Genomic DNA, 15,092 nt, shown 5'->3' on the forward strand with positions numbered 1-15,092 from the left:
TGCACATTTCCTGGTTAGAGAATTACATTGCAAAATTCAGAGGAATGTGAATTTTGAAGGACAGCTGCATTTTGGTTCATGTGTTGTTTGAGGAAGTGCAAATCTGAATGTGAACGGAACCAAATGTCTCCCTCATCCACAGGGTGGCCAGGTTGGGCACTGGCCCGAGGGCCCTGGAACTACAGGAGCTCCTGAGGGGCCCTCTGCTCCCCTTCCGCGATCCACGGCAGGGGCCGCGGATCGCAGGATAGGAGCCGCCCGCCGAGCCGCCCGCTATCCCCCCGCTTCACGTAGCAAGCTCTGCTGTTCTTTGCGGCTGTGTGCATTGCATGCGTAGGGTTGCCATCAATTAAGATGGCGGCTGAGGTTTCAGTAAAGGACTGAAGCCTCTGCCGCCATCTTGGTTGATGGCAGCAATGCGCACGCTGAATGCCATCAACCAAGATGGCGGTAGAGGCTTCAGTCCCTTACGAAAACCTCCGTCACCATCTTGTTTGATGGCAACCCTGCGTGCACAGCGCGTACAGCCGCAAAGAACAACAGAGCAAGGTAGGTGAAGGGGGGGATGGCGGGCGGCTCGGCGGGTGGCTCGAAAGCTCTGGACTGTCTTGCGATCTGTAGCACGGCTCCTGCCACGGATCGCGAAAGGGGAGCGGAGGGGCCCAAGGCAGGCTGATGCCCAAGGGCCCCGGCATTCCTGGAGCCGGCCCTGCTCATCCATACCCTGAATAGGGATTCTCAGAGATCACAATCTTTCTTACCAGGACCTCATGTTCCACACTGCCAGATCACCAGAACTGGCAATGAACCAAGAAGAAATGAATGGAGAGGAGATGGAGAGTTAGGTCCCAGACCAAGAGACTGGTCCTTTAGGCTTACCACTCTTCAAGAAACAGGTGGGGCCCAATTAGTCCAGTTTGGTTGAAAAGCACAAAATGCCTGATTCAGCTCCAAACTTTGTTGGAACAAGTTGCTAACTTGAAGCCCTCTGAAGTCCTGTATCTCTAGTCTTATGTAGTCTACATTAGCCTCAGGTGACCTGGAGTGTCCCATGGGCTCCTACTTAATGTCAGGACAGAACATTAGGCAACAATATTTCTTCCAAACTCTAGTTTCAGACTCTAGGTTGATGTTCTGACTTCTTGCTCTTGGCCCCTTGGCCTGTGACTGCTAGGTCCAAAGTCCCTATGGCTCAGCTCTGACAAGTTTTTGTCCTGGGCCCTGGCCAACTCCGTTGGATTCATACTTGGACTCACTGTTGTGTTTTTCTCCATTATGTTTAATATGGAATTTCAGCTTACAGTGTATCACAGCATTCTGTATCTCTACACAGCATAACTAGGCATTGCTGCCCAAGCTAAGACATTGTCTCAGCAATCAGACACCCCTCCTGAGACCCTTTAAGTAGGTTTGGGGCAGGCTGTCCCTATTGTGTGGAAAAGGTTTCGCTGAACAGGACTGAACGAGCAAGCAAGCAGTCCTCCTCAGTTGAAAAGCTGGCACAATCTGTGCATGCCTGCACATCTGTCTGCATGTCCTTGGTGATGGCAGTGGCATTTCATCGAGATCCATCTGGGACACTGACTTGGATTTCCTCTCCTCTAGAGAAGGCACATGTGGTGGCGGTTTGGACAAAGGAGGAAAGTGGTGGGGAGGAAAAGGGTAAGGCTCATGGTCAGTGTTTCTTTGCCTGTAACTGGAGCTAAGGGGTGGAGCTGTCATTGTCAAAAGTGATGAAGCCTTCAGCTTCACCACCCCCCGTTGTTAAGCCACTGGTCCCCTCCCCCGATCTAGGGTTGACAGGTGTCTGGTTTTGTCCGGAGACTCTGGTTTTTGGGGGTCCTCTCTGGGTCTCTGGGTGACTCACTTTAATCTCCAGACTGTTAGCTTTCATTAAAAAAAGTTTCTAGGTGGTCTGGTTCAAAAGTTATAAACCAAAATGCCAGCCCCCCCAACTTGTTACTATCGGCTGCTCTAATTCCTGTCCTTTCAGGTTGTTAGCCAATAAGTGAAGTCAGGGTTGTGATTGACAAGATTTCTTAACCCCAGGCAATAGCTAAACTCACAGTTTCCTTTTCCAGCTTGCCTCACATCAGAAATTCAGTAAATATATAGCTTTCAGCAGCATAAAGAGTACTTTCTCCATACAGGATTGGGACTTGCTTCTGAGTAAACATGTATAGCATTGCACTACAACAGAAGATCTCAGAGGGTCTCAGTAGGCATATAAGTGTACATGCAGGATTTTTTTAATTACTTGCAAAATGGCATATTATAGATTTTATTTTTCAAATAATTTTTGAACAGAAGTTTTAAAAAGTGTATATGCTGCAGTGTTATACTTTTCTAATTAAGGAGTCAAACAAGTCTAAATTTTACTGGAAGAGGGCAGTTTATATGTCTTATTCATAACTTGTTTTGAAAACCTTCCCAATATGAAGCTTTTCTGGGAGTAAAGCTGATTCCACATACCTGGGAGCTAACCACATTGAATTCAGTAGGACTTACTTTTGAGTAGACATGGTTAAGATTGTGCTGAAAATCAATGGACCGTTTGGATGAACTTAGAAAAGGATTGTGTTGTAAATCTTTCTCTCCCCCTCTGATCCTTTTTAAAGCACTTAGGCAGGGCTTACTTAGGTGTCACTGCTTTTATTTGGCAGGAAACTAATTTTTTTTAAAAAAAAATGTTCTGCAATGGCCAACTGGTTTTGACAATAAACTATTATATGGGGTATATGTATTTTTACATAGAATTGCACCCTGGGGTGGTCATGGTTCCCCTCTGTTGTTTTCACCCTGAGGGGCAGATTAGGCTGAGAGATGGTGCATAGCCCATGGTCACCTAGTACACTTTGCATCTTATTTCCATTTTAAAATTTAATTAAAATGATCTATATGCAGGCAAAAGTTATGAAGTAATGCAGATCCACATAATACATTTCAAGCACATCCAACCCACATATAAAGTGCATTACGTTCCCCAAAGCATCATGGGAAGTGTAGTTTCCCCCTTATAGTTATAGTTCCCACCACCAGAAGCAAGTAGGCTAGATTGTTCCTTACTCAGGATCTCTAAGCAGGTAAGCAGGAATGATCCCATCACTTCAGCTGGACCTGGGAACACCCTCATTTAGCTAACATTTCTATCTTAATTTCCAATCAGAATTTTATTTTTTGTTTGAGTGGTATGCTCCAAGCAAGTGTGGTTCATGCTTAATATATCATGCTTAATGACATCAGTAGGGCACACCCCTATGATGTCACTAGGGTACACCCCCTATGATATCATTAGGGCATGCCCCCTATGACATCACTAGGATCCGCCCCTGAAATCTCAGGGTTTGGGATGCTTCTGACCTGGCAACCCTACCCGGATCCCATTGTATCTCTTCCTCCTCCTGACCACTAGGAACACCCCATGGGGCTTGATAAAAGTAATTAAGTTTACTTGATAAAAGTAATTAAGTTTGTGATGTTTCTTTTCTTTTTTAAAGATACATACAAAATATTTCTCATTGTGACCTAGGAATATATTGCTTTAATTTTTTGTCAATGTTTTCTACTGTTCCAAGGATTCATGCCATTCCAAAATGATTCAACATGTGTTCCTTTGGCAAAAAGCACAACAAGGCCAAATGCTTTGTAATAAAAACCAGGCCTTAGACTTTCCATGCCATCAAGAAACAAAAAAGAAAGTTTTCCTAGTAGAAAGAGTGCTGGAAAGATTGACCAGTTGTTTCCTTTAGGCAATGAACATGTACAAGTTAGATTTTCTTAGACAGAGGAGCAGACGCCTTCAACGCAATTGATGAGGTGAAGGCGGGGGGTGGCTGCTGCTGCTAATGCCTTGGCAAACCCTGGTAGCAATAGATTAAGTTTTGCTTGAATGGCTCCTGAGTTATTTTCTCCCTGACTGACCTAAGACAATTGGATTGAATGATAGCTCATTTTGCCCTAAGGCTTATTTGAGGTGTGCTCTTGTGCATTGCTACTTTATCAGCACTCCTCTGTGGCATGACTTGTGGAGGCTCCTAATAGAGTGACTGGTGATAGTTTATGAAGAGAGTCTGTGAGGGCTTCACTGACAACTTCTGAGTTTTTTATTTGATTATTAATAATATTTTTTTCATTTATGAACTGCTTCTCATGAGGCATCTGTAAGTGATTTACAATATATATAAAATATATTATATAAAATAGTTACATATATAAAAACAGTTAAAACAATTGCATATAACATTTAAAAAAAATTACAAGTGTAAAATATTTATTTATTTATTTATTTATTTATTTATTGCACTTGTATACCGCCCCATAGCCGAAGCTCTCTGGGCAGTTTACAGCAATCAAAAACATTAAAACAAATACACAATTTAAAAACATATTTTAAAAACAATTTAAAACACAATTTTAAAATTCAAAACAATATAAAAACAATTTAAAAACACATGCTAAAATGCCTGGGAGAAGAGGAAAGTCTTGACCTGGCGCCGAAAAGATAACGGTGTTGGTCCCAGGCGCACCTCGTCAGATAGGTCATTCCATAATTTGAGGGTCACCACTGAGAAGGCCCTCTCCCTTGTTGTTTAAAACTATAGCACATATATAAAATCAATTCACATCCAAGACAGATACCAACTGGGATAAATATTTTAGAAGGCTTGTTGAAAGAGGAATGTCTTTAGGAGGCGCTGGAAAGATGGTAGAGAAGGTGCCTGTCTGATATAGAATGGGAGGGAGTTCCAAAAGGTAGGTGCAACCACGCTAAAGGTGTGATTCTGACATTGTGCAGAATGCACCTCTTTTATTGTTGCTATTTTAATAATTTGAAGTATTTATTAGCAACTGTAGGATCAAATCAAGCTACACAACTGGCTGAAATCAGTCTATAGATACACACACATGCACACACGTGTGTGTTGTTTCCCAGGGCAAGCCATTGAAAGTATGAACCAATATTTTAAACAATTCACAGAAAGAAGGTTAAATTTTACAGTTACATGGGCATTGTTCAGGCCAGCAGCTTGATGTATTTTGTGATGGTGCTAGGATCGGGGGGGGGGCAGCGGCAGAGAATTACTGCAGAACAGCTAGAATTTAAGAACAGGTTACTGGGTATTCCACCAAATTGTTTAATAAGAAGTACTGCAATTAAATAACTAAAAAATATTTAACTGCATTACTTCTTAATCAACAATTAGATGGAATACTACCTGCCTGCTCTATAGTACAAAATTGAGCTACATATCCAACTTCCCAAAGGCAGACCTGAGATGTCAAAACTGATGGCAAGAAAAATCTTTTGAGCAGGTAGGTGCATGCAGGTTTAAACATACAAGAGTGTGTGTACAGATTTCTGGATTGGGGCCATTGTCATTTTCACTGGTTGCACTGTCTTGTCTTCCATGTTTTCTTACAAATTATAGAATTTATTCCAGGATTTCCAAACTCTTGATTTTTGTTTTCAAAAAAGGAGCTTCCAGGCTATTTTGAAAACTGAATCTTGTGAATTGCCTAGGATTAACTTTAATAATCTTTATTGTCAGTGACCAGCATGAGGTAGTCAGATAAAATTGTTAAAACACAGTACTATAAAATAGAATTATCAAAGGCATAGTTATAAAAGGCATAGTTATAAAATCCAATACAAAACAAAACTTTAATTAAAGGATTAACTTTAATTTTTAACAATCTTAACACTTTTGTTCATTAATGAGAACTTTTTTTGCCTTCATAAGTTAGGTTTTACTCAATTTCATCTGTTAAGCTCTTACACTCCATAATGAGATTGAGTTTCTATTTTGAAAGCTTAATGTAATTTCCATCACTGGCTTCATTTTCTCTTTTAGGCTGGTTTTTAAAAGAAGCACTTTCATTGGCTGGAACATTAAAAAATGTTTATACAGATAAGCTTACCTATTATCCTAGATCAATTATGCATAGTCTTCAAACATTTATATCAATTGCTATGAAAACTGAAGTTGGCTGCATGAGAAACCTAACATTTAAAGGACAAAGGTTCCTCTAGCTCCTTCACATTCTTCCTGCATCTCTGAATTTGACCCAGTCATTGTAAAAATCACTTGAACTTGGGTTATTTGGAAACTGAGACCCTGATGTTATCCAATGCATCTAAGTAACATGATGTGCAATATGATCAGTGTTAAGTACTGCTAAATGTCATTGATTTCAATGAGAGTTTTGGCCCTCAATCCTAAACATGTGTACTTGGAAGCAATTCCAACAACATTCAAGGAGAGTTTCGTTCTTGGCTGCATTCATGCTTAGGAAACCAGGATGCTTCCTTAAACTACGTCAGACCATTGGTCCATGTAGTTCGGTATAGTCTATACTGATTGGCAGTGGCTCTGGCTCTCCATGGTTTCAGGCAGGAGTCTCTCCCAGCCCCACCTGGAGATGCTGGGGATTGAAACTGAGACCTTCTGCATGCAAGGCAGAGGCTCTACCACTGAACTACGGCCTCTTCCAAGGGAAAAAAAACTGTAATGGAAGACTGAACAATGTCCCTTTGCTCAGAAGAGGACATCTTTGTGCACAATTTTCCCTTTAAAAGTTGGCTTGAATGGGAGTGACTGAACAGACTCCAAGAGAAGGGCCAGGTCTGCTTCATTGTAGTTTTTTGGCACCTGTAACTGAGAGTGGAGTGGAGATGGGGAGAATAAAAGGGTAGAGCTCAAAAGGTGAACTCCCCCTCTGTAAAGCAGGCTGTCCCCATTTAGAGTTGTGTCCAGCCCCATGCAAGCTGAGTCTGACTCAAAATTGATTGATATTAAATAATTTATATTCCACTCTTTGTCAAAAGGCCTCAGGGTGGATCACATCATAAGACGAAAAGAGCCTGCTGGATCACACCAAAGGCTCATCCAGTCCAGCACTTTGTTTGCACAGTGGCCAGTCAGACACCCATCGGAAGTCTGCGAGCGGAACTAGAGTGCAAGAGCACTTCCCCCCCCAATTACTAGCAACTGGTATTAAGTAGCCTTTAGTAGTCTTATCTTGCATGAATTTATCTAATCCTCTTTTAAAGCCATCCAAGTTGGTAGCCATTACTACCTCTTGTCTTAACAAAATCTCTCTCTTAATCTTAACAGAATGGAGATACTAAAACATAACATACAATACACAATCAAATGGTCACACAACACTTTTGCCATTCCCCTGCCTCTGATGCCAGTTCACCCTGCCATATTTCCCCCCAAGAAAACACACTTACCTTGTGGAAGAGCAAAGGCAAGAAAGTCAACCAGTAGAGGCCCTATAGGGACCCTCAGTGGTTGCAAATGACATGCTCTGTGGGTCATTTCCAGATGGGGATTATGGGGCTTTGCTGGAATCTGTGTGGCTGCCCCATGTGGTGAACTATTGCACTACAGATGGCAGTCTTTCCTGCAAAAAACATTCTAGCACTGGTCTCACTCCATCCACCCGAGCTGACCACTGGATCTTAGCAGGAAGGTGTATAAACGGCTTCATGTTTCAGTTGAGCCTTGCATGAATAACAAGGTCTTCCTGAACTTCTTGATTTCCTGCAGTCTTGGTCATTGTCCAGTTCTGCTTCCTACTTTGCCCTTTGGCTCTAACTGATTTTCCAGCCCTGACTACTAGATTGCCCATCCTCAGATTGCTGCCAAGGGCTCAACCCCTGAGAGTGGAAAACGATGTGCAGCTAAAGACAGCCTCCCCCCCCAACTGTCTAGCACTACACTACCAGCTTGTTGGGGCTTGGCCATGGGGAGCAGTCTGGAGTAAGTCAGGAGTTGGGAACTGGAAGTCAGGACTGAATAGCAAGCAGGATCAGAGAACAAACCAGAAGGCAGGACTGGACAACAAGCCAGGTGTCAAGACCAAAGAGCAATCAGAGTCAGAAGGCAGTATACATTTAGATGCTGTTATTAAATGAAATAAAATGAAATATTTAATACCACTTCCTTGTGTGACCAAGTGGATCCAGGGTGTGGTCCATGCATTTATTGCAAGAGGGAGTGGTTCCAGCCACCTTGAAAGAGACAGTGATCTGACTGCTCCTGAAAAAGCCTGAATCAGGAGAGGCTGTGCAAGCCCTTAACTGCTGCCTGGACTCGGTGGTGGGCTGGATGAGAGCCAATAAACTGAGTCTGAATCCTAGCAAGATGGAAGCACTGTGGGTTGGTGGTTCCCGAGTTCAGATAATTGGTCAGTTGCCTGCTTTGGATGGGGTCATACTGTTGGAAGCATTTGTAACCCAGTAACCCAGATTAACAAAGTAAGACACCAGATAGACTGCCACAGCTTTAGTTAGGAAGAAGCTTTACTTGCAACGTACAAATAAAGTTCTCAGGATACACAGGAATACAAATATACACAATAGCACCTCTCTCATACAACTCTTTCACTCCCCCACACCAATCTGCAGCCTCCCTCCTTCTTTTATGGGACTCTCTTAATTGGGCTGAATTCCTGCAGCTGTGTAGCTGATGCAACCAGAGCCTGGATAGTTTTCTCTGTTAACCATTTCCTCCCCTGTAATACCTGCCATCCTTGTGGATCACAATAAATGCAAGTCATCCTGACTGTAACACGTACTCCCTCTGAAAGAGCAGGTTTGTAGTCTGGGGGTGCTCCCGCATCCATCTTTGTCACTAGAGTCCCAGATGACCTCAGTGGCTAGGAGTACCTTTCACACCCACAATTAAAGTGGGCAACAAACAAACCCATTAAAACAGCATAACAATTAAAAGCAGCAATTCAAAGAGGAGGTTCAAGTGAGGAAATCAGGAGAATGCTTGCCTAAACAAGTGTATCTTTAAGAGCTGGTGGAATGCCTATGCCGATGGGGCCTCTTGTATTTCAGCAGGGAGAGCATTCCTCAACACCTGTGCCACACATAAAAAAGCTCACCTCCATAGTACCACAACCTGATAATCATCAGGCCATGGCAAAGGTAACAGGGTTCCATTTGTTGGTTTGAATGTCCTTACTGGGCATTGCAATGGCAGACCAGAGTTGTTTACAACTTAGTATGTAAGTAGCAAAATCTTAAAACTGGTTCGGTGGTTAATAGGCAGTCAGTGCAGATCCCTTAGCACTAGTGTGATATGCACCTGATTTAATGATCTTACAGCACCCCCACTTCAGATGCTAATGTATATTTCTTACAACAGCAGTAGGTTGGACTATATAACCTTAAGGTCCTTTCTAACTCTTTGATTCTATGTTAAAATATGGTAGCCAGCCCTGCATTTGTTGTCTCTTCTGCTCATTTTCCTAAATGGGCTCTTTGATGTCTGCCTCAGTGTCTCGCCCCAATGACACCAAAGCCAGAAGGCAGGACTAGAAGACAAGCCAGGTGTAAGGAGCAGAGATCAAACCAGAAGGTAGGACAGCAGGATTCAACCAGAAACACAAGACATGCCAGAGCTCAGGTAACATAATGCTCAAGCAACATCATACTAAGAAAGGAAGTTCTCCTTCCTGCCCAGGAGGAGCCAATGATCAGTCTGTGCAGCTGTAGCCAGGTAAGATTCAGTGGCACTGGCCAATGAATGCCATCCCTATCCACCCTGCATACTACGGTCCCATTTCTGAACCTCTTGTGGCTATTATTCAGAAGAAGTAAAAATAGACTCTTTTAATGCAATCGCAGGATTAACAATGAGTCTAGTTTGGCCTTCAACGTATGGCCCAGTGCTGACACTGACTAAAGAAAGAAATCTAAAATTGTAGCTCTAAAAGTCTCTTAATTGTTGCATTATCTTCAAAAGTAGAAGTCAGGTTGTCTCACATCAAGGGTTTGCATAAACCATTATTATGCAAGCAGTAACTTGTGAAACTTGGTGTGGGGGTGGCATGGGATGGTTGCTGCCTTTGTCTCATTTGCCAAGAAATCCTTCTTCCTCCTCTTCATACAAGAAAAGGTGAGAACACATTTGGACTAAAAAGATGCATATGATATCTATTTATAAAAAGCATAAATAAATCATCTTTCTGCCTCAGTATGAGATACCCAAACAGGATACATCTACCCCAACATCAAAGAAAAACAATGGGTGTTGGGGCTGTCAGAGATGGCTTTGCTCAGCTGTGCGTAAGATTAAATCCTGCAAAGGAAGTAACAGGTTTTCTGTTATGCCTTACATCATCCATTCCATAGGTGGTGTGCTGATCTACAGAGAGACCACTTGATTATTATGTCAGTGGAAGAAATGAAGAAACTGGAGAAGATGAGACCTACTGATCTCTCAGGAGTCATTTTATCAAAGTTGGAACTTGAAAATCAATTCTCAAATGCAATTCAAAATACAACGTTTGAGAGAGGAAGTGATTCTCTACACAAGCATTTTCCCAAAGCTGTGCACAGCCAGATGGGTGAAGCTGCCTTTTGAAGAGATCCAAAGTAAATATTATACCCAGAGACAAGCAAAAATATACATAAACGCACCCTAGGAAATGCAATCCTCAGCAAGTTTAGCAAATGCTGTAATTATGTCTGCATCCCGTAAAAAGACCTAGTATATTTTTTGAGTTCTTGCAGTTAACAGGAATGGAAAGCAAACTTTGGAATCCAAATTGCTATGTCGGCAGTTGCTTCTGCCAATGATTCACCTTCAGCTAAAACAATACTTTGGATTGCAAGTTCCCTTCTGAGGGCTTTTATTCAGATGCTTTTTCTTTTTTATTATTTAAAAATACAGTTCTTCATATGTTTAAAAGCACAGTTTATTAAAATACTGAACATCAAAATGGCTATATCAAAATGCAAAATATTTAATTCTAGTAATGGGGTATGTAATTACAGAGCTATATATACAAACAGTATATAATTACGGAGTAGTATTTATTTATTATTTTATTTATTTAAAAAGATTTATATACTGCTTGATTGTAATGAAACCTCAAAGCCATTTGACATATAAAGGTATTACCTTGTGAGAAAATGTATTAGTTTGGGGGAATTGTGTGTGAGAGAGAGACCAGAAACTTAATCTATAATAAGTCCCACTGAACTCAATACCATAAACCTAATACCCAATACCATAGAAATCTGATGCAGGAAACCCAAATGCTGCTACTGATGTTGGCAGCATTCTCTGCATTAGCACTGGGCAATAGCACCCTACCTAGAGTAGTACCCATTTCCTATCTATCCCACCTACAGCACTGACACATTTTCTAATTTTTACCATCTGGACCCTTGTCTCATGGATGCACAAAGATGAGGATTCTACACATTCTTTCTAGGCTCATGTTTCTGAGTCTGGCATCTTATATGCCAAACTTTATCCTCAACTAAGTGAGTCCTATTATTGACAGCAGACAACTGGCTAGTAAACCTAGAAAAAGAAACCCTACCCATGATACTTCTTGGGACTGAAGATGAAGCAGGAAATATAAAAATAGAGTCATAGGGGAAAATACAAACATATTTATTTATTTTTATATTAAGGTCTGGTTTAGACTAGAAATACAAATAGCTGGCCATAGCCAGTGCAAAAATTGTGTATACATGATTTAGGAAGAATCTGACCTTAGCCAGTAACTTAGGACATACAATGCTAACAAGCATACAGCTGGCTTGATAATAATTAAAGTGGCACAAAGCTGGTTTTATCTTAACTATAATGATTAAAGTGGCCCATAGCTGGCTTTATAACATACAAGAGAAGGAGGCATGTAGCTGGCTTCCACTTATAACTAAATGGTTAAAGCAGCCCATAGCTGGCTTTAACTGGTAACAAAAGGGTTAAAGTGGCACATAGCTGGCTTTAACAAATTTATAACAATTCACAGGCAGTGTTGATATCTGTGAAGCAATTACACACCTTAGTGTGGCTGGCAAATAACATCTTGCTAGGTAAGTATGATTAGCCTCATTCAAACAGCTTTTTGTTGTTGTTGTTGTTATGTGCCTCCAAGTCGACTGCGACTTATGGCAACCCTATGAATCAGCGGCCTCCAAGAGCATCTGTCACGAACCACTCTGCTCAGATCTTGTAAGTTCAGGTCTGTGGCTTCCTTTATGGAATCAATCCATCTCTTGTTTGGCCTTGCTCTTTTTCTACTCCCTTCTGTTTTTCCCAGCATTATTATCTTTTATAATGAATCATGACTTCTGATTATGTGTCCAAAGTATGATAACCTCAGTTTCATCATTTTAGCTGATGAAACTGAGGTTATCATACTTTGGACACATAATCAGAAGACATGATTCATTAGAAAAGATAATAATGCTGAGGAAAACAGAAGGGAGTAGAAAAAGAGCAAGGCCAAACAAGAGATGGACAGCTTTATGCATTTCTATATGTTCAAACGGTTTTATACATTTTTGTTTGTACAAACAATGCTCTCTTTGGCCCCAGCCAAAGGGTCTTAAATTTTCTGTAATTATTCTCTCTTTAGCCATAGCTAAAGGGTCTTGAACTTCATATAATATATTCTTTTTTATTTCAGGGGAAAGAATTTGAAAACTTCACTTAATATCCCTCTTTAGTCATCATGGATTTTTTGCATTCCACAATGTTAAATTGAAAATACCCCCATGTCATTCTGCTGCTTCCCATAAGCTCATTTCAAAACAAAACCTTACAAAACTTATAGTCCTGAACTCAGAAACGCTTGCTTAACAACCTTCTATGGCCCCCTGCGCAAAGCATACACTGACCTGAGATTCCAGGTAATGCCTTCAGCATATTTACAGGGCAGATACCTTGGAATTCCCATTGGTGACCGTTTATGCATAGCTGGATGCAAGGTACCTGAGGATTTGGTACACTATATGCTTGTATGCCCAATGTTCTCTCTCCCACGTGAAAATTTTTTAAATCCATTGATTGCCACGAGGAAAGACCTTAATTGTTCCCAAAAAGTGATCCTTTTATTATCTTCTGTACAACCCCACATTGTGTTATCTACAGCCAAGTTTGCCTTGGCAGCAAAGAAACTTAGAGTCAAATGTGCTAATAGCTGTAATTGAATTTATTAGCAAATTATTGCTTGTTTTATTTTAGTCTTGTGTATAGTTATGTTTTGCTTTTGTAACAGCCTTTGGCTATATACATTTAATAAACAAACAAACAAACAACCTTCTAAGTTTTGATGGTGATACACAAGAGTTTAAAGTGTAAAACGAGAAAAAATCCAGACCCTTGTTGGACTTTTTTCTGTCAGTGGTCTCACAATTTGTTGAAATTAACTAAAAATCAGCCATGTTCACAGAGTACCTGTAATCATGTTACTGACCTTGCAACATACTCTGACCTTCATCTTCTGCAGTTTAAAACTAAAAAAATCATGGCTGATTTTTAATTAATTTAATAAATTTAACATTTAAGTCTATTATAGTGCCGGGCATGCTCGGTAAGAACCGCCAGTGTTCTAAAAGCCAGACTCACAGCTGTTTGGCTTGGCTAATCAGGTGGCCACATCCACACCAGACCTTTATTTCACTTTAGACAGTCATATCTTCTCCCAAAGAATCCTGGGAAGTGTAGTTTCTGAAGGGTGCTGAGAGTTGTTAGGAGACTCAGTACAATCCACTTCCTGTGTAGCTTGGAAAAAATTTGTAACATGTGCCTCTGAGCATATGGTGAGCGGTGGCAACACCTGCCATCTCCAAAGACGCCACTCCCACTTGTTATGTTTGCATTATAAAATGTATTTGCATTTCTTATTTTAAAAAAGGAGAGATCTGACACATGGAGTAATATTTCCCAAAATACAGAATGCAAGATGCTGGATTGTCCAGGTTCTGGGTGAGGAGGAGGGTCTTCCTTGAGGCCACCAATAAAGTGCACTATACAGATTTGCTGCAGGGTCTGAAATGACAAGGAAGTAGAGGGAGAGGTCATGAGCTATACTAACACCAGTGCTGTATCAGCTGTTGTTCTTAGTTTGTCCTATGTCAGCTAATGCCTCAACCTAATCTTGGCAAGAAGAGAGGCACAACTTGGAATGGGCCAACATTCTGCCATTACTCTGCAATTAATGTGAGCATTTATTTATTTATTTATTACATTTATATACTGCCCCATAGCCAAAGCTTTCTGGGCGGTTTACAGCAATTAAAAACATTAAAAACAAATATACACATTTTAAAACACAACAAACAATTTAAAAACACAATTTAAAAAATTTAAAAACAATTTCAAAACACATGCTAAAATGCCTGGGAGTAGAGGAAAGTCTTGACCTGGCGCCAAAAAGATAACAGTGTTGGCACCAGGCGCACCTCGTCAGGGAGATCATTCCATAACTTGGGGGCCACCACTGAGAAGGCCGTCTCCCTTGTTGCCAGACTCCCAGCTTCCCTCTAAGTAGGCACCTGGAGGAGGGCCTTGCATGTTGAGCGTAGTGTATGGGTGGGTTCATGTCGGGAGAGGCGTTCCATCAGGTATTGTGGTCCAAAGCTGTGTAAGGCTTTATATAGGTTAAAACCAGCAGCTTGAATCGAGCTCGGAAACATACAGGCAGCCAATGCAAGCGGGCCTTGCTGGCATGTAAAAGTTATGCACTCAGAAATTTACCATACCAACCACAGCAAGCTTTCAATAAGTAATGCAGAAAACTCAGCATCCCACAACTAGTCAGTATTCCTAACCAAAAACCAAAAAAATACTGGTAGCCAGTCAGCCAAGGTTACAGAAATCCTCATGCAGCACAACCTGACCCAGGGGCTGCAATTAGTGCAGAATGCTGTGGCACAATTGCTGACATGAGTGAGATCCTACCAGCACATAATACCTCTGCTCTAAAATCTGCATTGGTTGCTGATTTGTTACCAGGCCAAGTTCAAGGTGTGCTTTCCATGTTACAGGTGCTGCATAGTACTTGTCCTGCTCTTGTAAGAAATCAGTCCTTTAGTGTGAAAGCACCTATGCTTTAGAATTCCCTGCGTATTTACATTAGGCAGGCGCCTTCATAGTACTCATTTTGGCACCTGCTAAAAACATTTTTGTTTAGGCAAGCCTATCCAGGCATGTAGAAGCTAATATGTTTTATATCTGTTTTTAACTCATTGTTGGTTTTATTATTTTGAATGTTTTTAAATACCTGTCTTTAACTGTTTTTCCCAATAATTTTATTAGTTTAATTCC

The 15,092-nt window shown here is 41.1% G+C and overlaps 1 long non-coding RNA gene across 1 annotated transcript; it reads left to right on the forward strand.

Annotated features, from left to right (window-relative positions):
• The first annotated feature begins 8,902 nt into the window (after positions 1-8,902).
• On the forward strand, positions 8,903-11,590 carry LOC133375480 (uncharacterized). The gene is made up of 3 exons (XR_009760242.1): positions 8,903-9,024; positions 9,297-9,518; positions 10,154-11,590. It is a non-coding gene; the product is annotated as an uncharacterized LOC133375480 (long non-coding RNA).
• The last annotated feature ends 3,502 nt before the right edge of the window (positions 11,591-15,092 follow it).

This window comes from Rhineura floridana, chromosome 1 (genome assembly GCF_030035675.1).
Source record: "Rhineura floridana isolate rRhiFlo1 chromosome 1, rRhiFlo1.hap2, whole genome shotgun sequence".
NCBI lineage: Eukaryota > Metazoa > Chordata > Lepidosauria > Squamata > Rhineuridae > Rhineura > Rhineura floridana.